The 24,954-nt window shown below is 39.6% G+C and overlaps 1 protein-coding gene across 4 annotated transcripts in view; it reads left to right on the forward strand.

Moving 5' to 3' along the window:
- The first annotated feature begins 21,114 nt into the window (after positions 1 to 21,114).
- Positions 21,115 to 24,954, forward strand: part of ADGRG2 (adhesion G protein-coupled receptor G2) — a 59,001-nt gene continuing 55,161 nt past the window's right edge. For all 4 annotated transcript variants that reach the window (XM_054627746.2, XM_077172638.1, XM_077172630.1 and 1 more), the window contains exon 1: positions 21,115 to 21,327. The gene's annotated coding sequence lies outside the window, so the exon portion shown is untranslated. The remainder of the gene's footprint in view (positions 21,328 to 24,954) is intronic.

Genomic DNA, 24,954 nt, shown 5'->3' on the forward strand with positions numbered 1-24,954 from the left:
TGTTTGCAGTACAGTTTGTATATTTTTTGAAGAGTATTGGAAAAAATCTGTGAAGGACTTGCTTTAAAAAAGAAGTGAGGACTTTAGGACTACCTCCAAGTACATAAAAATAAATGCCTGAAAAATGTTCTGAGCACTTTACCTTTGGATGTTTCCTGTTAAATAATGTTTCCAGTATACGATCTGTGTACTTTAAAATGTTACATGCTGTTATTATGAAAACAAAGAGGTCTACAATGATCTCATTGCATGATTTATAATGATAAATGTAACCACAGATGCTTCATTTTCTGAAGATCCTCCTGAGAGTCAAAACACAAGAAGCTGACCTTAGCACCTGCACCCAACCACAGCCATGGAAATATGTGTCATTATATAATCAACATGAGCAAGCCTTTTAGTCAAAATTGGGAACACCCAAAGAGGCTGTGCACACTCAGATGGAAAGACAAAGAGCACAAGTATTGGTGTGTTATAAAACACAAACAATGTAATTTTTACATAGAGTAAAATGCTGAAAGTACTCTTTTAAGTAACTTCAGCTGTAACCTAAACTTCTTTTACAGTAGAATGTAACTGTAGATGTATTCTGATTCACATTGTTCTGTTTTCCAGAGCACCTGATCTAATATAGTCTCACATACAGCAACAAGAAATTCAAGAATGCATTTTTCTTGCTTAATCAGTATTTAGTAATCATCCTCCCTTTTTTGTCCTGCTTTAAAGCTCTCAGACATCTGGGAAGTCAACTGGAAAAAGTTTTTAGACATATGTGACTAATCATTAATCACCATTAATAGTGATATACTCAAATGAGATTCACTTTAAAAAAAAAAAAAAAAAACAAACCAAAAACCAGAAACAAGCTGAAATTTATTTCCCAAGGTCTTTAGCACAAGATTAAGGACAGCAAAATACAGTGAATCTGTGAATTATTGACAGGTACCTTCCTACCTGTGTGAATTATTCACAGGTAGGAAGAAGATTTTTTTGGCCATAAATGTGGCCTCATAAGTCTCATAGAAGCCCATAAGCTCATCAAAGAACCTCCCAGGTGGACCCAACAGTAAGAGCAGTGTCCTGTGTGCTCAGCAGTCACCCTTGGCTTAGCTCAGTGGGAGTGTGAGCCCTCCCAGGTGGGGAAAGAGCTGCATCCTGGTCTGACCACAAGTGCAGCTGACCTGCCAAAATCTGCTGGACTCAACATCATTGCCAAGTTCAAGCATCAGCTGATGACCACCTACCTTCAGTTTAACTGGTGCTTAACAACAGATCCTGCCTGGTGAGTGAGAACAGTGCCAGGGAAACATTTGAGCTGTAACTTTAGATAAGAAAGCATGAAAGGTAAGCAAAACTGGCAAAGCAAGACCTGAAAGATATAGGTTAAGGTCACATGATAACACCAGTGATATCACAAAGGCAGTTACTGGGTGGCCTGCCCAAGGTGAAAAGATTTCCCACCACCTTTCCAGAGAGAATTTAAAAATAAAACTGCCAGTACTAAGTTGGAATGGTGTTTGGGTTTTCTTGGAACCAGACAGGTACTTAATTTCCCATATCCCCAAAACTCCATTACACTGTGTTAGCTTTTAATTTCCTTGGGTTGGCCTAAAAAACATTGAGGTGATTAGTTTCTTTCAAATTGTTGGCTGAATGCATGTCTTAATGGAATAAAAGTGCTGTGGACTTGGGATACTTTAGGCTGAAGTATTGGGTTTCTTACAATATTTCTTCCCAAAACGTCACATTTATGTATGTTCTTGAAGAAACACTAGAAGAATTTGTTTACACATTTTTGAGGGCCATCCTCTTCCATTTTTGCCAATCAGGTAAAGACTAAAAATAAATCTGTAGAAAGGACCATTCCTCAGATCTTGGCACAAATTATTTACTTTTGTACAGTTTTCTCAACACTCAATTTCTGATCCATTACAAATTTGAAACTTGTTGCATAGTGGTGAGTTTGGGCTTTGACTTCTTTATTACAAGTAATTTTTCATTGCAGTAATCTGTTGCTGTCTACTTAGCCACAGGATATCTCATTGTTTATATGTTTATGCCAAGTTGATAACAATGTTGTGTCACATAATAACTTAGCATAACAATTTAAAAGGTTTAAAAGCAACAAAAATTTAGTCTTTGGATTTCTTCAACCAAACAAGTACCGTTGATGATTATTTCATTCTCATTTCTGCGGACTCTTTTTGCAGTTAATGCAGACAAAAGTACACTGAGTTTCTTTCCTGAGGCTGTCAGGAAAGGTGGGATGAGGAGCACCCCAGGCTAAGTTTCCCATTCATCCAGCTGATCTGTTGCCATGCTGTGGCTGATGGGGAGGGTCCCTTCCTTCCCCGTTGCCCTGGCCATGGTTTCCTACAGTCATGCTGGTGTTGGCAGCAGCAATCATGCAGCACACGGTCACCTGGCTTCAAGCCACTCCTGAGTGCCACTCTGCAGCTGAGCAGTGTTTCATGAGCCCATTTTCAGCTTTGTTCATGAGCTGGTCCATCCCTCCCTGTGGCTGGACGCTGTCTGGTGCATCTCAGTGACCTGTCCCAGAGCAGAAGTGAAGCCCAGACCCAGCAATGAGTGTGTGGGATTCTGGCCATGGGGCCACCAGGGAGGGCTCTGGCTGAGGCTAAGTAGGTGCTGAAAAGGCCTCACTTGTTTGGGAGAGCGCGTGGGAGTTTCCAAGCTCTGGGACACCACACCCTGGGGCTGCAGCAGCTGCGCCCGCCAAGGAAAACGGAATAAGATGCAGCTGCCTGCGTCCAGGGGCAGGCTCTGCTCTGCCACTCCTTAATGCATCCCAGAGACTGCTGCAGCTCCCCAGGCTCTGGAAAACATGTTCCTAGCTCAGATATGAGACACTGACTCTGGGCCCTTATCAAATGTTGATTCACTTAGAATCACGGATACATGCTGAATAAATTAATTCATTTATTCATTAAAAATACAGGAAATAGCAGCTTATTACAAATGCAATTCTCTTTTAGTCTTGTCATTTATCCTTTTTCTTTGTCTCTAAACCCTAAGTATCTTAGCCCATATGACAGAGATTTATAACATGTTGAGAACATATTGAACATTATATACATTGGACATATATAACATTTTGAAAACAGGGCTCTTTTTAAGGCAATCGGCTTGGAGGATAGAGAAATGACAGATTTCATTTCTTTTACTGTGTCCTGTAATATAGAAGAGTCAAATCAGGTTTTTTTAAAATTTTATTTTTAAAAAATCTCCCTAGCTCTAAAAGTTTCTCTGCCAAATGTTATAGTATAATAAAAAACACTTCAAAGGAGGGATTTATAATGAAAAGACTGATACACCAATGCTAAAAAGTTCCAGGGGGTCTGCTCTTATACAACTTCTCTTTCCAAATAAAATGGTCTCATCAAGATTATTGGCCATATATTTAATTTCCAAAGCTCTGGGTTAAAATACCCAGTTAAACAGAGCAGCTGAAGTCTCACTCCTAAAATCATTGAAGGTCCGGAGTTTTGCAGCTGTGTCTGTGACGTGGAAATTTTAATAGCTTTAGAGAAACAAGAACTGAAGTTGACACATTTGAGTTGTAAATATGATTTGATAATTATAGTGTCTGTGATCTCATGTAATAGTTTTTCCTTCATATTGCAACATTTTAGTATCAATATTTTTATGTTGGCTCACAGCTTTTATTTACATATTCTGATGTAACCAGAAAACACTTCAGTCTCTGAAAATATTTTCCTTTGGTAATTATGGGATGCTTTAACTTAATCAGATTGCAAATCAAATTTGCTTAGTTTCAGAAATGGAAAGTTCTTTTTATGAACATTTTATTGTTCATAATGGGTGCTGCTGGTAACTCAACAGGAAATATAAACTGCATTTTAGCAACTCCTATTTTATTTAGTAGAAACCTGCAGCCCTTAGAATTCAGACATTCTGTCATGTTAGGATCTAGGTTAAATTATATATATATTTGAACTTCCAAATCAGACAATCACTTTCCCAATGTGATCAAAATAAGCCATGAAACACTTCTCTTGCTTTTATGTTCTTGGGAACTTTCACAGACATCAAGAAAGAGGCACTATATATAATATTTCCAAAAGGAATTATATTAACTTCTTATTTTACCAAAATGTCAGTTACTCAAAATTATGGCTATTATTCCTAAATTATAGAAAGCAAAGATACAGTTTAAAACTCAGTAAAATAATTTGCTCTTCCGAACCATCCCATCTTTAGTAGCACCCTCTGCAGCTGGCACTGCTGGTGGTGCTCAGAAGTACCACAAATCTTCTATGGTGTTTTTCCTGCTAATGTTGAATTATGTCAAGGTGCATTTACACAAAAATTTAAATACAATTAACATGCCTAAAAATAATTTTAAATATTATGATCACTGAGTGATTTTTTAAAATAGTGAACTAAATTTAAAAATTATAAAAATATTATTTTAATTTTAAGATGATTGATTTACTAAACAATGTTTACTTGTAGTTAGGTAACTGAAGCAATTATTTTGGAGCATTACATTGTACAAGAATTATAGTTCCAACCTTACCATCCTTGACTTTTTTATTGATTGAAGAGGTAAAAAAAAAGTTTTGAGTTTTTTTCCTGAAGCTTTCTTTATAATGCCACTTCAGATAGAGGCCTTTAACAATATCTAACGGTTTCCCCATTATTTATTGTCGATGTAAAATAATATCAAGGTAGCTCCCATGACTTCTTATCTCCCTCTTGTGTATCTGATGAGCTGATGGAACTGAAATGTCCTTCTATGGGCTGAATAATTTAACTCTTCTCAATCCTAAAATCCTGAAAATCCTAAAACTAAGAAAAAAATTCCAATTTTCAGAATTTCCAAAGTCATATTCCTACAACAGACTTCACATCTGGGTTTAGATGTCTAAGCCCGGGTTCTTTTGTGTGGGAGAAGGTCAACGGTAAGAGTGAGCATTTGCCGTTTCAAACACCCACCCTTGTACAGATGCCTGAAATCAGGCACACAGAGCTGAAAAGTCCCATCAGTATTCAGCAGAGTATGTTATTTGCCCCTGCCAGAACTGCCATGGAGCTTACCTTGCCTGCTCTGTTTTAGAAGAGTGTCTGGTCTGCCAGGTAGAAATGCCAAAAGAACTTCAACATTCAGCAATCTCACAGATTTTACACTTAAAACCAGTTCTGCTTCATCTGTGGATCAGGTTCATAGCCCTTGACTAATATGCACAAGTGATCACCTGGGACCTACTGCTGTTTAAGAAATTAATTCTACTGAACAACTTATCCTCTGTATAACACAAATTCCCCAGTCTCCTAAAAACTATAAGTAATTGAAGATGGTGGGATTTAATAAGGTTTCTGCATACAATCCCTAAACAGGCAATATACATTACATCTGTAGTTAAGTCATTATTCTGTCACTTGAAAAATCTTGGAATATTGTCCAAGAAAAATCAGATGACTTTAGATACTACTGTGAAATCATCCAATTATTCAAAAAATGTTAGCAGTTATCTTGGCACCCTTAGATATCTCTAAGCCAAGAAGATGTCATAATTGGAATACACTGGAAATAAATTAACTGGTATTTTGTGTAGATCCCAGTTAATTTCACAATACCTTTGGAATAGTTACCAGTTATGGAAAAAAAGTTTGCAAATTGCACTTCTTAAAAACTTTAATTTGGAAGACAAGGAAATCATCAAAATATAAAGATCCCATTATTTAAGAAAAAAACAATCAAGTTTATAGTGACTGTAGATCTTCTGTGTAAGAATTCTAGGTATTTACATGGCCTTATGCTGAAGTTTGATATGAATTTTGTGAAACTTTGGCAACAGTTCAAGTCCCATGGTAAAGCTTCCCTCACTAGGCACTCGTTGGGCCACTGTGTCCAGGCCTGCCACCCTTGACCGTGGTCCTAAACCATGTAGGTAAGATCCATGTGCTGACAACCTCATCTGGGAAGTGTTCCTCTTCTCAGAGGGGGCTGAGTGCTGTGCTTGTGCCTAAACAGACAATAGATGCTCATGGAAAAAGCCACTAGGATGCAGTAACTTCTCTCACAACGTTCAGTTCTTTGTGGACTACAAACATGGGAGTAGAGGGAAACTTTCTTCCAGAACCTCCTTATCTCTGGTAGCCTCCTTGCCTCTGATTTGCCCAAACCTGTTTTTCTTATCCCAGTGGCTCCTTGTCTTTAATCCTTTCTGCTTTTGATTTCTTGTGTACATACTGCATGGGCAGGGCTGTGCATGAGAAAATACATTACTAACGTTGCTCTTTACCTTCCCAGGTACATGTGATGATTCAGATATTATAAAAATAGGCTTCACGGAACTTTTCCAACAAGTCATGTCCCACTTTAGCAAGAAGCAGAATCCACACAGCATTACAATCTACCCAAACAGATGGAAAGAGTGCTGTGGGTACAGACTAGAATTATCAGGATTCAAGTCATCACCACATACAATGGACTCCTGGAAACAGTCTCTATCTTGTAAAGGAGGAGAAATGCATTGTGATACTTAAAGAAGAGAAGCCCCTAACATGTATAGTCCAAATACATGTGATTTGAAGTGATTTTACTATGAATTAATTAAAACATTTTCAATAGATCCCTAAGAAACTCTTGTCTCCCATGAACATTTTTCTTATGTTCATATCCACAAACTGAAAGACAGGTTCAGATTATCATTAATCTTCCCATGTTTTTATCACAAATGATCTAAAATTCTATCTATTCTACCTATTAACCTAACAATATATAGTCCCAGCCTCTTAATATGACATGGTAAGTTGTAATGGATTTGTAACCATACTTTGGGAACCATTGACTTAAGCAATCAAATAAAGACCCAGATGTCTTCAGACAGGAAGCCTGAACAACATGTATTTTCTCCTTCCACTTTTGTCTTACTGAAGTCAAGTAAAGGAAAATCCTCTCAGATCCCACTTTTCCACAGAAAAGAAAATATGTTACGTGGAAAGAGATGTGGTAAAAACTGTGATATGGTAAGGATTCTCTTTTTAACCACCCATGTTCTAGACCACTGTGTACAAAATGTACTCTCGTTCTGTTTTTTGGATGTCCAGACATTAGTAAACTTCTTCTACTCAGGCATCAGGTCCTGCCCAACTTCTCATCCCATGCAGATGACAAAGTTTCTCAGCATACAATAGTGATTTACAGGGTTTGCAGCTTGGGCACTGTTTCTTTGGGATCTAAATACATGGCATACAGATGAGAGTGGGAATTCTGTCACCTTTCAATCACTCATTCTTACAATAACTTTATAGTTTTATTTTCACACCTTTTGTGATGGGATATCTTATGCCCTCTAAACTGAATCTCCATACAAAAAGTCTGTAAGTTCTAAATATTGGGACATAAACACCAGGTCCTGAAAAAGACATAATGCAGTTTCATTACCAAAACCAAAATGAAAACAAGTGCCATTGGCTTGCTGAGAATGTCTGTTTCTGTGACTGAACCTTCAACAAAATTTGAATATATAGCAACAAACACCTAACTGGCTGACATTTGGTGTTAATTATTTGCTAGCTGTAACCACACAGCAATATCTGGCATCACCCCTTTCACTAAATTTAGAACAGGAAATGATTGCATTAACTGACACAGCACTCCCATGAGCACTTCAGGGTGAGACTGCCACTGAAAGGAGTGACCCTGCATCACCCCCATCCCTGCTGCTCCCAGCTCCTGCCCCAGAGCCATCCTCCCCCCTTCATGCAGGAGTGTGGGCCCTCATGCTGTGGGCTGAGCCTGGGTTTGTGCTACCCTTGCAAACAACCCCAGCTGAGAGGGTGGGCACACGAGCAGCTGTGCTGGTACAACACAGGATGTGGTCTGAAAAGAGGAGAAGGAGCCACTGAGAAAAGTGGAGGATTTGGTGCACTTGCTTTAGCCTGTCTAAGATGTCACAGGAAACTGCAGCAGCAAATATTGGCTTCTGCTTCACACATGAAGCAACTGAGTTGCTTTATAATTGCCTTCTTTATTATCAGATATTTCTATTTATTGATGAGGAAGCTCAGGTATATTCGGCACTTTCACTGTTATTTGTTATGGAGCAATTACATTAGTGCTATTCAAAATTCAAATTTGCATCTGCAAATCCTGTAGTTTTTGGTTAGCATCTATTGAGAAAGGACTCTACAGCAAGTATAATCAGCCTGAATATCCATGAATAGGAAGCAGCTATGCCTGGGGAATTTACACCTGCCTTTATTAATAAATTTACCCCCAGAGACTTTCTGTACAGTTCTTAATGGAAATGGCTTCTCATTGTTTACTTTTCCCTGTAAAAGACTTTGTGAGGGCCTTCACCCTTTAAAAAAACCTATTGCTCCTGTGGAAGTATCTAAGTTGGGTACATGGAATAACTCATATTAATAAACCTGGATGAATTTTCAGGCTTTGTGGTTAAAACTTGCTTTATCTTTGACAACCATTATTTTAAATGCTTATTACATTTTCCTAGCACATTTTATGACAGTTTGCTCCATTCAGTTGAGATCCTCGATTAATCCTCACAGCTATGACTATTAATCCTCATTTATTCAGTCATCTGTAAAAATGCCATTATCTCTGATTCTTATTCAAAGTGTTGTTGAAAGCAGCAGTATCAGCTCCCAGATCTCTATTTCATTATTGCTCAAACAATTTAACAACTGGAAGAATATTCAGGGGGACAGATGAAAGAGAGCTGCCAAACTTCTGACTCAATCTATGACAAATTTTGGCATAGGATAGCAACAGGTTTTTAATGGACAAAGGGCAAATAAGTATCTTTTTTTTTTCTAGTAGGAAAACTCAGTTTGTTCACTCAGAAATACGCCTTATAAATGAAAAATAATTGTCTTGCACCCAAACACAGGGCTCAGACAGGAGGGACAAATGATCCCTTTGTTACCCTTGTGAATTTTCTGTAAATCCTGCTTCCATGTAGCTCATTGTCAGCAGAGTGAGAATCATCCTTTCTGCGTTTGCTCTGGTGGTTTGACATTAGGACAAATTTCATGTCCTTTTCTCCTCCCAAACTGAAATAAATTCACAGCAACAAGACCTGTAGGTACTGTGCTGCCCACATCTCTTTATGTCCAGGAAGTATCTTGGGCAGCTCCTCATTCAGCTTTCTGCTCTGTTGTGCCTCTGGTACAAGATCTTGTCTGAACCTGCCAGAACCAAAAAGAGATTTTCTCTCCTACACTTTGATGCCAAGATACATTCATCTACCATTAGCAAGTCACTAGAAAGAAACCAGGTCATCTTTATTTCCATCCCAGCTCCACCCATTTTGCTTGCAATTCAAACTGTTGTAATTCAATCTCCAACAAAATTTCTGAATACCATGTGCGTCAAAGGGGTATTTATGTAACTCCAGGAAATGCTTCATCCTCTTCTCCAAAGTGCAGTCACCCAAAAAGGCCTGACTAAGATGCAGAGCAGTTGAAGCTCAGATGGTAGTTGGTTATCAATGTGTATGCAAACAGCAAGGGAATATTTTTCACGTTTCAAGTATAGAGTAAAATACTGGTGTTATAAATTATAAGGAAATGTGAGCATCTTTCAGATTAAAATTGACCAGAGTGGTTCCTAATAATGCTGATAAAATCACTTACTGTGCCCATGGTATAACCTGTGTTACACACTGCAGAGAGCAGCCATTGCCTTTTCCTTGAGGAGAACACTGTTTGAAAATATCTAGAGCCTGCAAGAAATCAGCAGCTGTGAAAAAGCCTTCACTCAGTCATGTCTGATAGCAAATTCCAAACCTTTGGCTTGTTTTTCAGTGGAAGAGGATGAGGAGGGGTGAGTATAACATCTAGCCAAGTGTCATGCCAGATTTGCTTCAATATTTGAGAGGAAACAGAGCCTGATTTGCTCAACAAAGGGCTGAGCATCACATACCTGTTTTACCTGAAAACAAAATGAACCATGAACAGTTAAATACTTTACTGAGATCCATAAGATAGGCCTTAGTTTTAGTTTTCCTGCTCTGGCCCTTAAGCTCTCTGTTAATAGTGTACCTGAAAGTATCACTGCATGTAAGTATTTGGCATGGTAATCCAGTTTACATTGACAATGAAGTCAGTGAAGATATGAGAGTTCAGTGGAATTCAGCCAGTGAAGACTTGGATGTTGAGCCCACACAGTGATAACAGGCAGATGAATTTGCTTTCTTCTTTCACCAGCTTACTTAAAACTGCTGCAAGGACAATAGATTTGTCCAAACAAACTGAATACCATTACTCAACAATCAGACACTCTCTTTTACTTCTTTTGAATCATAGTGACTTAATAATTGAAAAAAATTCAAAAGCAAATTAAAGTACTTTTCATACCAAAGTAAATGTTTTCAGAAAAATTACTTGCTGAGAACAATCACTCAAGAGTACAATTTAAGTTTGGTGAATACACTGTTGGCTACATATGTAATCAAACTAACTTTATTTTAACGTTTCAGAAAATGTTGATGAATTTCTGCTTTTAGATGCTAAATAATTAAAGCCAAAATGGACTTTTAATCACATTGGTGATTATAATTTATTATTCCCATATACACATGGTTAAAAGATAAGTGTAAATTCATATAGATATTAAATACTGTATATACCTCACACAAGGAGTGATACATGTTTCATGGTTGCAACTCAGGATAAATTTACAATTTTACAAAAGCAAACTGAGAAGAGAATCAGGCATTAAAAACATACTCTTCAGACTGATAGAGACATTTTGCTATATTATCATATTCTCATATATTAATTACATATTATATACTATATATTATACAAATACACATTATAAGTGGAGAGCTACTTACAAGTCAAGACCTACAAAACAAGTCAGAAAAAGAATCCAGGCAGCAAGTTCCATTTTTCCCCAGAAAATTACTTTTCTGTTGTTATGTTATTTGTATCTGCAGATAAGCACTTTCAAGATTTTTGGTTTCCATCTATCAACTGGGAAAATAAATTGCAATCATACAGGAAGTCTTGAAGTCTCCTGTGGTCCCACCAGGAACATGACAGTAGCTTGAAGACAGAACTGAAACATCTGCTACTAGGATTAGATAAGTTACTAGGGACTAAAGAATCTACATTTCCTGTATTCTTACAACATCTTTATATTTCAATATGAATAAATATCTTTTAAGTCACAATTATGTCTTTAACAGAGTGTTGGAGAATCAGTGCACATAAAAGAAATTTGAAGTGTCAGCATATTTAAAGTAAATGGAACTAGAGATAGCTGATTAAAGTGAGAAATACATTTTTATCATCTTTGCAGCAAAATGGCCGTTTTTTCTGGCTTTGTGTTAAAACAAAAGGACATTTTCTTAGTACAAAATGTAACTATAGAAATCTTACATATTTACTTGGCAAAATAATCGAGTTAGGATGTTCAAATCAGGCTTTTTTAACTTTGGTAATTTGTGAAGATACTTCATTAGTCAATGGTGGAACTTTATTACCAGTGCAGTGTTTAACTGCCATAAGAACCATAAATAAATCTGTTGTCTCAGCAACATCTGGTGGCACTGGGGGACAGTCTGTACTCCAAAGTGTCAGTCTCTCACTAGAGCACTTCTGGGGGCCTGTGCTCATTCAAAGCTGTTCTCAAGCTGGCCTGCCTGAACTCCACAGGGCTCAGAAAACTCTGATTTGCCACAGTCTGAAAAGCAGTACTGAATTTTAATGCCTTGTGTGTTGGTGGAGATGATTTAGTGGTGAAGGGGCTGTGGATAGCCCTGTGAGGAGCAGCCAGAGCTGCCCCATGCCAGACCCCGACAGCTCCAGACAGCTCCGACCACCCCACCACAGGGCAAGGCTGAGCCCCACAGCCAGCCTGGTGGCCCTTCTGGGGAAAAGTGTGTAAGACAGGGCAAAATGCCACACAGCAGGGTGAGGAATGAGGAAAAGCAGTGAGACAAACAGCTCTGCAGACAACAAAGGACTGCAAGAAAGGAGAAGAGAAGGCGTTCCAGGCGCTGAAGACAAGATTGCCCTGCAGCCCCTGGTGAAGATCACGGTGATCAGTGTGCCCCTGCAGCCCATGGAGAATGCCATGGTGGAGCAGATATCCACACTGCTGCCTGTGCAGGCAGGAATATCCGTGGCAGTCTATGGGAAGCCCACACTGCAGCATGTTCTGATGGCAACTGCATCCTTTGGTGGACCCATGTAGGAGCAGGTATATCCTGAAGGACTGTTGCCCAAGGAGAGGACCCACACTGGAGCAGGGTAAAGTGTGAGGAGGATGCAGCAGCAAAGAACTGTCTGAGCTGCCCATGAGCCCCATGCCCCATTCCCAGCACCACTTGGGGGGAAAATAGAGAGGAGTCAGGAATGAAGAAGTGAATTTGAGCCTGGGAAAAACAGAGGGTGGGAGGAAGAGTTTTTTCCTTTGTTTTTCACCATCCAACTCAATGTTACTTGGCAATAAAGTGAATTTTCCCAACTCAGGTTGAGTCTGTTTTGCCTATAATAGTAATTGGTAACTGCTGTCTTTGCCTTTATCTTGACCATGAGCTTTTCCATGGTATTTTCTCCTCCTGTCCTGCTGCAGAGGGGGAATGAGACAGCAGCTGGGTGGACACCTGGCAGCTGGAGGAAGCCAACCCACGTTGTGCTCTAGGATAGTTTCTGTTCCATTTTATAAGCAACAATAACTGTTTTCTTTTACAATATACTGCCACTTCTTAAATGGTTTTTGTACAGCTCAGACAATGTTCTCATTCCACAGTGCTGCAAAATATGGAACTTGAGAACTCTGCAGATGGGGCAGAGAGAAACACATGACAGATGCTCTCTGTGACTTCTGGTTTATCATGTCCTTAGTGACTTTAGTCATTCTTACACTTCCTTTGGCTGATACAGTCTCTGGAACCAAGAGATCCCAGAAATTACGTCGTAGATGTCATACATTTGCAATCAATTTGTTCAGCTTAAAATATTTTAATACCATGAAAGACAAACCTTGAAGACAATTCTTTGAAGATATCATAAAGCTGAGTTAATTTTTTAAAGAACCAATCATTAATTTGACTAATTATTTTGAAATTAAAATATTTATGTAGGTCAATTTTTAGTGTACTAAATCATTGAATAAAATGAAAAATGTACGTACCAGCAAACAAAGAAACCATGGCTAATAATTGGCTAAGGAAAAATTCAGAAGATAAAAAAGATGCAAGGTACGCAAGACTGCATTGCCCAAAGACTGCAAATACAATCTTCTTGAAGTCATCAGAAAGTATAAAGTTAGCCCTTATAGTACCTGTGGAAAACTGGCAAGACCAGACCTCATGAAATGTCATATGTGGTCCCCAAAGATCATATATGAATCTCAGCGTACAATGGATTTAAAAATAATTGGGAATGTAAGGCTAAACGCAACTACTGAGAAAAAAATGGATCCTACTCTATGAATACTGACATCCATATTCTTGCATATTTTTTCATTGTACTATCATTTCATTCCACAGTATTCTTGGAGAACTGAGGACTGCTTCAAGCAAATTTCCTTATGCCAAGATCAGCAAAACTGCATCTTACTGAAGCAAGTTCCAGCTGTCAGCTGACATGATGATCTCAGCTGTTCAATGACTTTGTTTGGCAGTATAATTCTCAGACATGTAACATAGTTGTCTTTTGTCCCTTTTATTTGTTTAGTTGTGGCCATGGCCATGATCATTTTCTGACCCAAGAACCCAGAATAATCAGCTGCATCTCTAATCCATTTCCATTTGAATAGACCTTTCTGAAAAAAGAATATGAAATAAAACCCCTCTAAAGACCTTAAATAAATAAATCTTTGGCAAAGAGATTAATAAAAACTAGAATTAAGAATTCTCTGCTCAGTATTTTGCTGGAGGTAGAAGGGACTACCACAGGGCCTTTACTGAAAGGCAGGACAATCTTCTGTCAACATTTATAATGAGTTTTGTGTCTTTGCAAAAATTAACCTATAACCAGTACAGTGACCAAAGGATAAGATAATTAAGAGAAAATAATTTATCCTGTAGAAAAGATCCTAAAAATAAAGTCATGGTATTCCAAAAGACAGGACTAGGTCCAATTCAACATCCAAAAGATAAATACAAAGAATGTATTTCATCTGTGCTCAGAAGATTTCCACAGGGCCTATTGATCACTCAAAGTATACCTAGGTCCTCAAAACAAACATTGTGGAGACTTTCTTCAGACCTTTTGAACAGAAATGAGCTACACTTGAAATACAGATGCTATTGCTCGGGATCTGTTTCCACTGAATAATGTAAAGATTCAGGACCTTGATAAATTTTAATTTAATATTGGAGGTAATGTATGTTAGAGAATTATGTAACATCCAAACTTGTGACAGAGCCAGCCTAAGTCTAAAGGTGATAAAAGATAATTCACAAGAAAAAAAAACCACCAAGGAAACAATTGCCTTCTCCCAGAAAAGTTTAGGCACTACAGAAAGGTAACCCTGTCAAAACAAGGTTACCCAATGACACAAAATGTAATACTTCTATTATAAAAGCATGTTTTTGCAATTGAGTAATTCCAGCTGGAAAATCTGTTTTTTAAAAAATAGAAACCTGTTTTGTGAAAGACTTACAACTTATAAAAATACATTCCAAACTATTTGATGAGACAGACATAGGAGACTAAAAGAAACATTATTTTTCTGGAACTTGAGGCTTTATGCTCTTCTTTTTATAATCTCAATTATATTTTGTTTAACATTTAATATTGGTAATTATATTACCTAGGTAGAAGTGGATTTTCTGCACAGAGCATTCAGCATGTCAGTCAAATGGCAGTGTGTCAGCATGTCACAACTCAGCATGTCACAACTAATGGCAGTGCTGAGGTTTATGAAGTTGATTTAGACAGAGATTTCTGACACCAACACATTAGCATCACCGTTAACATTTAAAAGACTAAATAAAAAGAATTTCAGTATCAAACAACAGATATCTACAGAAAAAGGTTGAATATAGTCTCTCTTTGGCAGATGAACAATCTAATTGCTGTCTACCTTTTTACTGTCCCTTTCCATTGGACACACCACGAGTGTTTCCAGTGCATCCCAGGTGAAGATAAGCCATGTGCTACGAGATGGCTCTTACCACACAGAGTATCTGCCTCCAACCATGTGCAAGGCTTGTTGGAACACAGTCAGCCTGTAGTAGGTTGTCCAGCTGCACAAAGCCTGTCCCAGAAGCTGCCACTTAATAGTACTTGAAATTCCGGTCTTCAACTCTGAAATCATTTATTGCAAAGTCTACATACCCTGAAGTCTTCGGAAAATTAGATGTTTCCTTTGTTTAATCCTCTGCAGAATACCAGTATTAACAGTCAAGTTTGTGACTTCCATGTGTATATACTCCTGCATCCCTGGCAGAGCAAGGGAGGAAAGCCTCTTCTGAAAAAAGTTTTTCAAACTGTTTTTCCTCCCAAGCATTTTAGTATGATTAAAAAGAAACTTTGTTCAACAGATTTATGCTGGTGTAAAATCAAAGGCAGGGTGGATTAGCTGACCTTTTAAGAACAACTTTCTTCCAAACTAGCAAAAGATTGAAAAATGGAAAAGGTTGAAAAGGAAGTCAAAACTTCAGCAGAAAGGTCTTTGAGAAGTACTGAATCAGTTTCCAAAGGTCTCCCCACACTCCCTGATTCAGTCACTCACAAAGTGGGCAGAGATCAAACACTGCAAAACACGGGAGTAAATAGTGGAGTTAAACTCAAGATGGAAATCTCTTCTCCTTTGTGACACCAAAAGCAGATTGCCTTCCTCAAAAGATGATGGCTCCTTACATTTTACTCTGCCTTTACACCATCCATCTCTTATTTTGCAGCTGAGATATACATACTTTGTTTAAAAGACATAGCAAAGCCAAGAACAGAGTTAAGACAGGACAACTATGAACACAATTTTTCCTCTCAGGAAAAGAAGAAAAAAAGTGTTTTCAGGGGTGAAAGGACTTGGCATGAAAGCTAAAATCCTTTCCCTAGTACGTGAAAGATACACACTGCAGACCATACACTGGAAAAGTGTTCCATGATAAAAAAGATTTTTCTCTGTTGCTTTACCAATTACACAGATGTAGGAATCAACAGGGGTATAGTAACCTTCTTGGCTTTATTTTAACAGTTCAAGCTATGATAAAAGTCTTACTACACAAGAGAATTTAATGTAGAACCATTAGAGTCAGTGTCAATTTTCAGAGGTTAAGAGAGCTTTTTTTTGTAAAATAAGTTTTAAAAAAAGAAAAGCAAAAATGTGAAATGTTCCCAGAATGAGAATTTTCCTGCCAAGATCCACACAGACTTACTTTTTATCGACAAGTTACAGCTCCTTTAAAATGTTTATTTAATGGAAATATAAATGTCAGTATAATTTAAAGAGAGAGAGTGCCATAAATAGAGAATTGAAAGGTTTAATTGTCCTTTCCAGGTGTTCTCTTCAGAACTGCTTTCCTTGGCAACCCTTCCTTGTAGTTTCCCATAATGTTGATTAGCACCTTGGTCTGGACTTTTGGGTATGTGTACCTTTCATCAGATTCAGGTTTTTCACAATTTGAGGATCGTTGTCCTTTGCTTGGCCAAAAGTGTATTTTATTCTAAGGGAAAGCAGAGTGCTAGCAGAAATTCCTCTCACAGTGTGACAGACCAGCTGAGGCTGGAGGGGACCTCTAGAGATTGCCCAGTCCAAGTTCTTGCTCAGAGCAGGGGCTGCTGCAACAGTTGCCAAAGTTCATATCTAGACTTCTTCTGAACATCTCCAAGGGTAGAGACCCCACAAGCTCTCCGAGCAACCTGCTTCAGTGTTCAATGACTCTCACCATAAAATATCCTTTTCTTATGTTTAAATGACATTTCTTGCATTTCAGTTTGTGCTCTGTTCACCTTTTAGTCCAGCAGGTAATAATTCCTCTCAGTTTCACAGAATGGAGTGTTGCAGGAGCACATTTGCAGAGGGAGAAGTATTGAAGGCCTGATCAACCAACAGAACACAATGCTCATCCTGTCTGCTACACATAATCATTCACTTGTCCTGTAAGGTACATGAAATTTTGTTAAAGAAAACAGTATCAAAGATTTATCATTCCTTTTGGCCTCAATACCTAACAAATTGCCTCCACCTTTACCCCATTTTGGAATGTAAATGCAATAGGGACACTTAGCTGGAATACAGTCTGACAGGACATGGCTGTGTGTGTGCAAGCAGGACAGGCTGCAACATGGAATTCAGCAGGGCCAAATAACATGGTGAATGTAAATATCACTTGCCATCAGTAATGATACAAATAGTGAAATGCATATTTCATTGGTGAGTTGAGGCTTAGAAGTTAATCACAGAGACACAGTTGTTTTTATTATTACTGTTTTAAAACCCTTCCTGGACCTTCAGTAAGGAAGATATTACATATTTCTTTTTTTATGAAGAAACTACTACAGTCAAGAGAAAATCTTACCCTGGGTTTTGTACTCAGTATTTGACAACATGGGTAAAATCACAGCTGGATAGACTAAACTTCCTTATTTAATGATTATATATCTAAGAGATTTCTTTCATACATTGGCTCAGTTAACATTCAGCAAACACTATGCTCATGGTACCCACACCTATGTGCTACTTTCTGACAAAGGAGTATTAATAAGTAGTTATTATATTGGAATGTTAGATAGATGTATCTACTCCAAGGACTCTTGTAAGATATGGATTTATTAGTCAGGAACAAATTTTTATGAGAGGCAGCTGTTTTTCACAAATCAAGCTCTCAACTTTGTGCCTAATATGTGCAGTTTTAAGATTAGGTTTTAGATCCTCCTCCCTTGATACATTTAAATCCTTTCAGCATCACAGCTAGTCCATATAATTTCTTTATCCTAAAATTGCTCACTTGTTGTTCATGTCTTTGGAATGCTGAAAGCAGAAAATAGACTGAAGGACTCATAGATAATTTTATTTCATCTCCAGTGCTACCATCAGTTAAAACAAAAACCCTAACATATTTTTTACCTAAAGAGCTGCAATTTACGTGACTGATAACGAGTACATGATATTATAGAACAGGAGTGATTTTCAGGAAGGACTATATTTATACATGAAACAGAGAAGTATAACCATTTCAACTGCTTTTTGTACCTTCAATCAGTTTCTGGAGTTCACAGAAATGTATCACATGGTAGAGAAGAAGACAGAACCCCACAAAATCAAGACCCACGGAAATTATCTCTTTTGCTTTGCTTTTTAGGTCAATTAGATTTAACATAAAACATGCTATATTAATGCCATTCATTGAAATAGTCAGTGCCCTAAATTTATGCTTCCTGAGATCGACCAGATACACATCACAGGGCAAAGCAGCCTCCCAATCCCGACAACTAAGAACAAGTGAAGTCCTATCAAGCATCTTTGTGAAACAACAGCTTCAAACCTTCACAGCATAAATGAAAAGGGAAACAGACCGTACTTCTCCCACTACTTCCACTCTCCTCTTTCTCTTGTCAGTTACATATGTTTTTTTTCCTACCAAGACATACATTATATAATTAGAACAAATTACATTTGGGTACATAAATTCTAAACATGAAGTTAAGACTGCAACATGTCAGGGTAATGTCTTATCTCCCTAGGAAACATGCATACATACACAAACATAAATAGAGAAAGAGTTTAAAGTAGTAGTAGTAGGGGTACTAGGAGTAGTAATAATAATAAATCCCAAACAATTTAGAAAAAATATTGTGAAATTATGGTTAAGATGAAATTAATGAGAATTTAGTCACTGTCTTTGTTGGAGTTGTTTGTAGGTTTCTACATTCAATCTTGTTGAACACAGGTGAAAATAAAACACTTCAGTTGTTAAATCCTTGAAATCCAGTATTTTCCGCTAGGTGGATGCATGGCCAAACTGGATATCAGCACCACTTTCTGTATGTATCTGTGCTCCTATTTTCTGGAGAGTCTTCCAGATCCAGAAAAAAAATTATTTAAGATGTTTTCATATGATCATTTTTCATATGTTTGGGGAGGAAAGATTAGACTCCTTCTCTTCAAGGAAGTATCATTTCCTTAAACCTGCATTTATCACCTGCTGTTCCTACCAAACCACTGTTCAGTATTGCACAAGCACAATAAAGGAGGCATTGAGCAATCTGAATTAACGTAACCTTTTTTTTTTTTTTGGTGTTTTCTCAAAAGCATGAAAAAACTAGTGGGATTGAAAAGTTCTTTGTTACTAAATTATCCATGCTCGTTCCTCAGACCTGCTCAAGTGTGTGTTTTCTTGGTAAGTGCATAGGAGTTTGCCCTTGGCTTCTATGCAAAACTGTCCAGATCCAATGTAGTCCTAGAACTGTATAGATGGCATAGATGGCAGCTAAGCAGACTAATACAAATACACTGGGTATTGAGTTCTTTACTTAGTTTTTAGGTCATTACAAATCAGTTTGGTTTTGTTTCTCTATGTGTTACTGGACACCACCCAGCTGTATGCAATACACAGTTTAAATAAACCAAAATATAAATTCAGTGTTTTCCTTTTGTAAATTATGCAGCAATTTCTCCTAGTAAATTAACTTGGTCTGAGTGGAAAGAGAATAAGTACTTTGAAGTAAATCCTCTGCCTGTAATTACATTTCAGTGCTTGAAAGTTCAACAACTGACTGATTTTTACCCAAAAATCATTAATCAGAGGTGTTGGATAGACAGAGACAGACTTCCCAGAAAGCTTCCTAACCCTGCACTACCAATGGTTAAGGTGTCCAGGAGTAACCGGAACTTCAGTTTCCAGCCTTGTTGAACCTTTTAGCCTATCTGAGAAGACATCACTAAGCCACACTGGTAAAGAGCAATGTCTGTGGATATGTCAAAAGAGCACTTATACAGAGTCACTAGACAAATAGACAAATGATATTCTTACGCATTGCACCCTTAGCACTAACTTCAGGACAATTTTTCTTTTCTTCCTCATTGACCTCAGACATCCAGATCAGAAGCGACGTAGTTAGAATTCCCAGAGGTGATTTAAGCTAGGAAGAGAACAGAGTTTGTGGTCCTTAAGCCTTTGAGGAAGTGAAAGATGTTCCACCACGCAAGGCAGAGAAAGACAAATGCCTCCTGTTTTTCTCCTGTGTGAGGACTGCAAAAGCACTGACCTTGTGTCCAACTAAAAACCAGCTCCAAAGTATCCAAATGCACCACTGACCTAAACAAAATGAAACAAACCTCTTCATCTAGCCCCATTTCCTCTTTGCAAGTATTTCCCTACAAAACTGTCCTCATCATGTGGACTCGTTGCATCCTCAGGAAGACCTGCTGCCTGGAGTTCCTAGAATTTGTCCCTGTCTTATCTTTTCAGTAACACTGCGAAGAGTTGTCGCTGCAGCCTTTTCCCCTGGATGTGCTTTCCCCAGCTATGCCCTGGAGCCAGGCTTTTTTTTCTCCTTTCAGCAGTGCCTAGGTACCCCAGCCTACATGCAAAGAGCAGTTCCTAAGCATTTGGTATAAAATGAGTCATTGAAAATCCCGCCTTTTCAGAATATGCTTCATTTCAAGCAATGGGAAAGTGGAAGAGGAGTGCCACAGCTTCAGCTTTCTGCCGTCGTGGTAGTGAAAAGCTCACTTACACCACCCATAATCTGAATGGACTGAAGAAATGAATCTCATTGAAATGCAATGAAGTCTGCTAAATGTGCAAAATCTATGGTATCAGTAGGGCTTAATGAAGTAAAGTCTGTTTTAAAGGTGAAGTAAACTTTCCAAGAGAGAAGGCTGGTTTAACCCTGAGCACGTTGCCCACCAAGGAACGTGGAACAGTTTATTCTCAGTGGAAGTTCCTGCCCCCGAGCTGGTTGTGCGCAGCCACCCCGGGTCCCCAAGCCCTGTCCCAGCGCAGCCGGCACTGCTCGCCGGGCCGGCCTCACGCCCCAGGCGCTGCCGCAGCGCCGGGACCGGGACCGCGCCCGCACCCGCGGGGCCGCGGGGCGGGAGGGGCCGGGCCCGCCGAGCCCGCCTTGCTGAGGGGCGGCGGGGGCCGCTCCCGGGCAGCTCCGCCAGCCGCCGCCGCGCCGGCTTCCCTCGGCTTTTCGCAGCACCTCCCTCGCCTGCCTCCGCCCCCCATCCAGTGGCTGTCCCAGCTGCCGGGGCCGCCGGCGCGCCTGCTGCGCCCAGTGCTGAGCGAGCGGCGCGGCGGGCGGGACGGGACAGCACAGCACAGCCCAGCACAGCACAGACGGGACGGGACGGACGGGACGGACAGGACAGCGCGGACGGGACGGGCGGTCGCCCGGCGCCAGGTGAGCAGCTGCGGGCTTGCGGGAGCAGAGGCGGCCGGGGGCGGCGGGCTCCCGAGGGCGGGAGGGACGGGCAGCGCGGCGGCTGCGGGGATGGGAGTCGCCCTGAGCCGGGTGGAGGTGAGCGACTCCGCGGGGCCGGGCGGCGGAGGTGCGCGGCTCCCTTGGGATGGGCTTTCCCGCCGACTCTTCCCGGAGGGACGAGCGAGGTTAGGGCGAGGAGGTCCCGCGGGGGCGGCGGTGGTGGGTGGAGGAGCGCAGGTCGGGGAGCTCCGACCTTCGCGGGCGAGCCCCGCGGCTCCCGCTTAGTCACGGATCCTCCCCTGTGTTGGCCCTGCGGGTCCGGCCCGGCCGGGGCAGCGCGGCCCGGGGGCTGAGGGGGAGGTGCCGCGGCGGGCCCGGCCCGTTGGGGCTCGCGCCGGGCCGGTGAGGGGCGAGGCCGCCCTGAGGGGCTGCGGGCAGCGCGGCCCGGCTGCGTCCTGAGCGGCGCTCACCAGGTACAGCTCTCCGTGCTGCTGGCGGAAAGCTCTCCTTCAGCTTTCCAGCATGAAGCGCTTAATTAGTCAACGGCGAGAAACATTTAGTAACATGGTGAAAACGGTCTAAAAAGTGACCGATTTTTGTAGAGGAGTTGGTGGGGTTTGGATGAGGTTTATAGACGGAGAGACAGGGTAGTGTCCCGTGGGGACAGCATTGCTAGACCGGCTCGGGGTTTGCTCTCACACCCATTTTCTGTGGGAACGGGTGCAGAGAATATATTCAGCTTGAAAGTTTTCCCTGCTTCTTTTGCATACAACCTGCATCGCTGAAAGTGATGTCTTCAGAGTCACCTTTTGTGCACAATAATTATTTCGCGTGGGGGAGGTTGTCTGGGGTTTTTTTGTCATATTCACTGGCTAAGTGCCTGGAAGCATCCTTTCTTGACTGAATTTATTTTTGCTTTGGAAATGTAAAGGCTTCATCATTCATGGATAGTACTTGTAACAGTACTGAACTCAGTTGCTTTACTGTGTTATTTTCTTGAATGGATTTATGTGGAAACAGGGAATAAATGTTTGTAAACTAGTTCAAGACGTGCTTGTCCAGCAAATTAAATGTGTGATTGCATAAGCCTAGGCTGGTTTTGACTTCCATGAAATCATAGAATTGGTAAGGTGGGGAGGAACCACAGTGGGTCATCTGTGCTAACCTCCCTGCTCAAATCAGTTTGAGTCATGCTGAAGGTGTGTTGGAATGGGCTTCAACATGAGCCAAAATAGAGTTTACAACCTCCAGATCTAAGAGATATCAATCCCAAATCAAATTAGTTGTGTCTTCAGTTCTGTCATTTGTACTGAAAAAGTAAATCTGGTGTTATGTGTGCCTACTCAGAACATGTTCCTCCCTGTTGTTTGCACAGGCTAACAGAGTACATCATCATCAGAAGAGAACTGCACAAGCTGATATTCCTGTTCTTAAGCTTTTGACCTTAAGGGTATTCCCAAGTGGAAAGCAGACTTCTGTAACTGTTTCCATGGGGGAAACAAGCAAAATCTGTTCCTCTGCTAGGTGACCAGTAGTGTGTTTATTGAATTAAACGAAAGAACAAAAAAAACATGTCTTTGCTTAGGAGGATCTCCAAGTACTTGTCTTCACTGAGGTAGCACACATAAAATTTAATGATGAAGACCAATCTCTGAAGTGGAATGTTGTGAAAGAAGATGCAGGGAAGAAATTGCCCTTAAACAAAATTTGCTCAGATACAAATTGGGGCCACAAAATTTTCTAGCTACACTGTAAGATAACACAAAATTTGCTCAGATACAAATTGGGGCCACAAAGTTTTCTGCTTACACTGTATGATAATATTATGTCATTTCTACTATGGTACCAAGTGAGCTAGTGTTATTGGTATCTTTATTACTTTAGTGTCTTAAGATAATTCTGTAGATCAAAAGGAGTTTGTTAGCATGTTCTTTTTTCTTCAGTGCCTTCCAAATTTAATGTTAAACTTCTGTTTCTAATACATGAACAGAAATTGGCTCAGATTAGGGCCAGTTAGAGAGGGATGAAGGACTAGATTCCCATTCTCAAGTTAATTATTCCATTTACAGTTTTTGTGCTGTGAGTGCTCTTAGTCAGGTCTTCCACTAGTGACTGTAGAGTGCTGGCAGATGTAGAAAGTTTGGGAGTTCATGGGAGAATAACTCTCGTTAAATTGGAACAATTTTTAGTTCTTAATATGTAACATGATCACTGGTATTGGCAAATGCAGTTTAGCTTTAAAACTGACCACTACACTTGAGTTTTATGTTTTCAGTGGAATATTAGATTAGATTATTTGAAGTCCAAAGTAAGAGTAGCTCATGGAAGTAATCTCATAGACTCCAATGTAAAAAATAGCATGAATAAGTAATATTTTTTGGCCTGAGATGTTAGCTTTATGATAAATGGTAAGTCTACTAGTGGTTTTGTATATCTAGGTTCAGTTAAAAGCTTTGCTCTTTTCCAGATGCAAGGATTTAGAGAATATTAATTTGTTGGTAGGTGCTACTCAGCTTCTGAGCATAAATGGAGTTGATATTTTTGTTTGTTAGACACATGTTCATGATTATGAAGGTCTTACTCTTTCCAGTCATAGATTCCGGGAGTTACAGTTGGGAAAAGTTCTATAATTGCTCTATGAAAAAGGTGGTCTTGTATAACTATATGGTAATTAATAGGACTCAATTACTTGGGACTCTTGCATTCCTTTTGTGACAAAATACCTTTGAAATTTATTGTTGCTCAGCATGGACTAAGGGTCTTTTGTAGCTGACATTAAATCAAAGACAAAAAAAAATCCATATCAAACTCCTCTCTGCCTGAGTCACGTGGATTTGTCTTCAGCTGTGAGCTGAATAGTTTTATACCACAGGTATTCAACCTGTGAGTGCTACCTACATCAGATTCAGGACAGTTTTATTGCAGGTGTCGTGCAGTGGAACTGATACAGGATTTTAGAAGTTCAAGTTCAAGTCCCAGACTCAGCATTTTTGGTCTTTCTTTTATTGATGAGTTGTGTGGCACAGAAATATAAATAATGCTTGGCACAACAGCTACTTTTCACAACAGCTACTATAAGCTAGTGCCTTATAGAAATGTAATTTTGTTGCTCTGCTCTAGATCCACTTCTGCTGGCTGCTTCAATATGGTGTTCTTAACAGCTCAGAGAAAAAGTACAGTTAGTAACATGATGAGTTTATTTTAGTTTATTTTAAAAGAAAACTGTAGAATGTCAGTTATACTAGATAAGACAGTAGATAGAAAAGAAATACTTTATAAAGTTCCTCAATCTACTTAAAATACGTTTTCAATCTGTAGAATTTATAGAAAATTACTAAGATTTATTACAGTATTTTTGTTTAGTGAAATTTGCATGAGCACCTCAAGTGATGCCTTAGTTACCAAAAAGAACAACCCCCCACAAATTAAGCACTATTTTCTCATTTCTATTGTTCCTTAAAGGAATCATTGAGGAGTTATGCTCTAAGAGATCCATCAGAAGGTTTGCTGGAAGTTGTCATGTTTGACAAGATGTGACACTTCTAGAAATGGTAGAATTAGAAAGACAAAGAGTAATGTGATAATGATAATTTTGGAAATGTTATT

The sequence above is a fragment of the Agelaius phoeniceus genome, chromosome 2 (assembly GCF_051311805.1).
Source record: "Agelaius phoeniceus isolate bAgePho1 chromosome 2, bAgePho1.hap1, whole genome shotgun sequence".
Taxonomy (NCBI): domain Eukaryota; kingdom Metazoa; phylum Chordata; class Aves; order Passeriformes; family Icteridae; genus Agelaius; species Agelaius phoeniceus.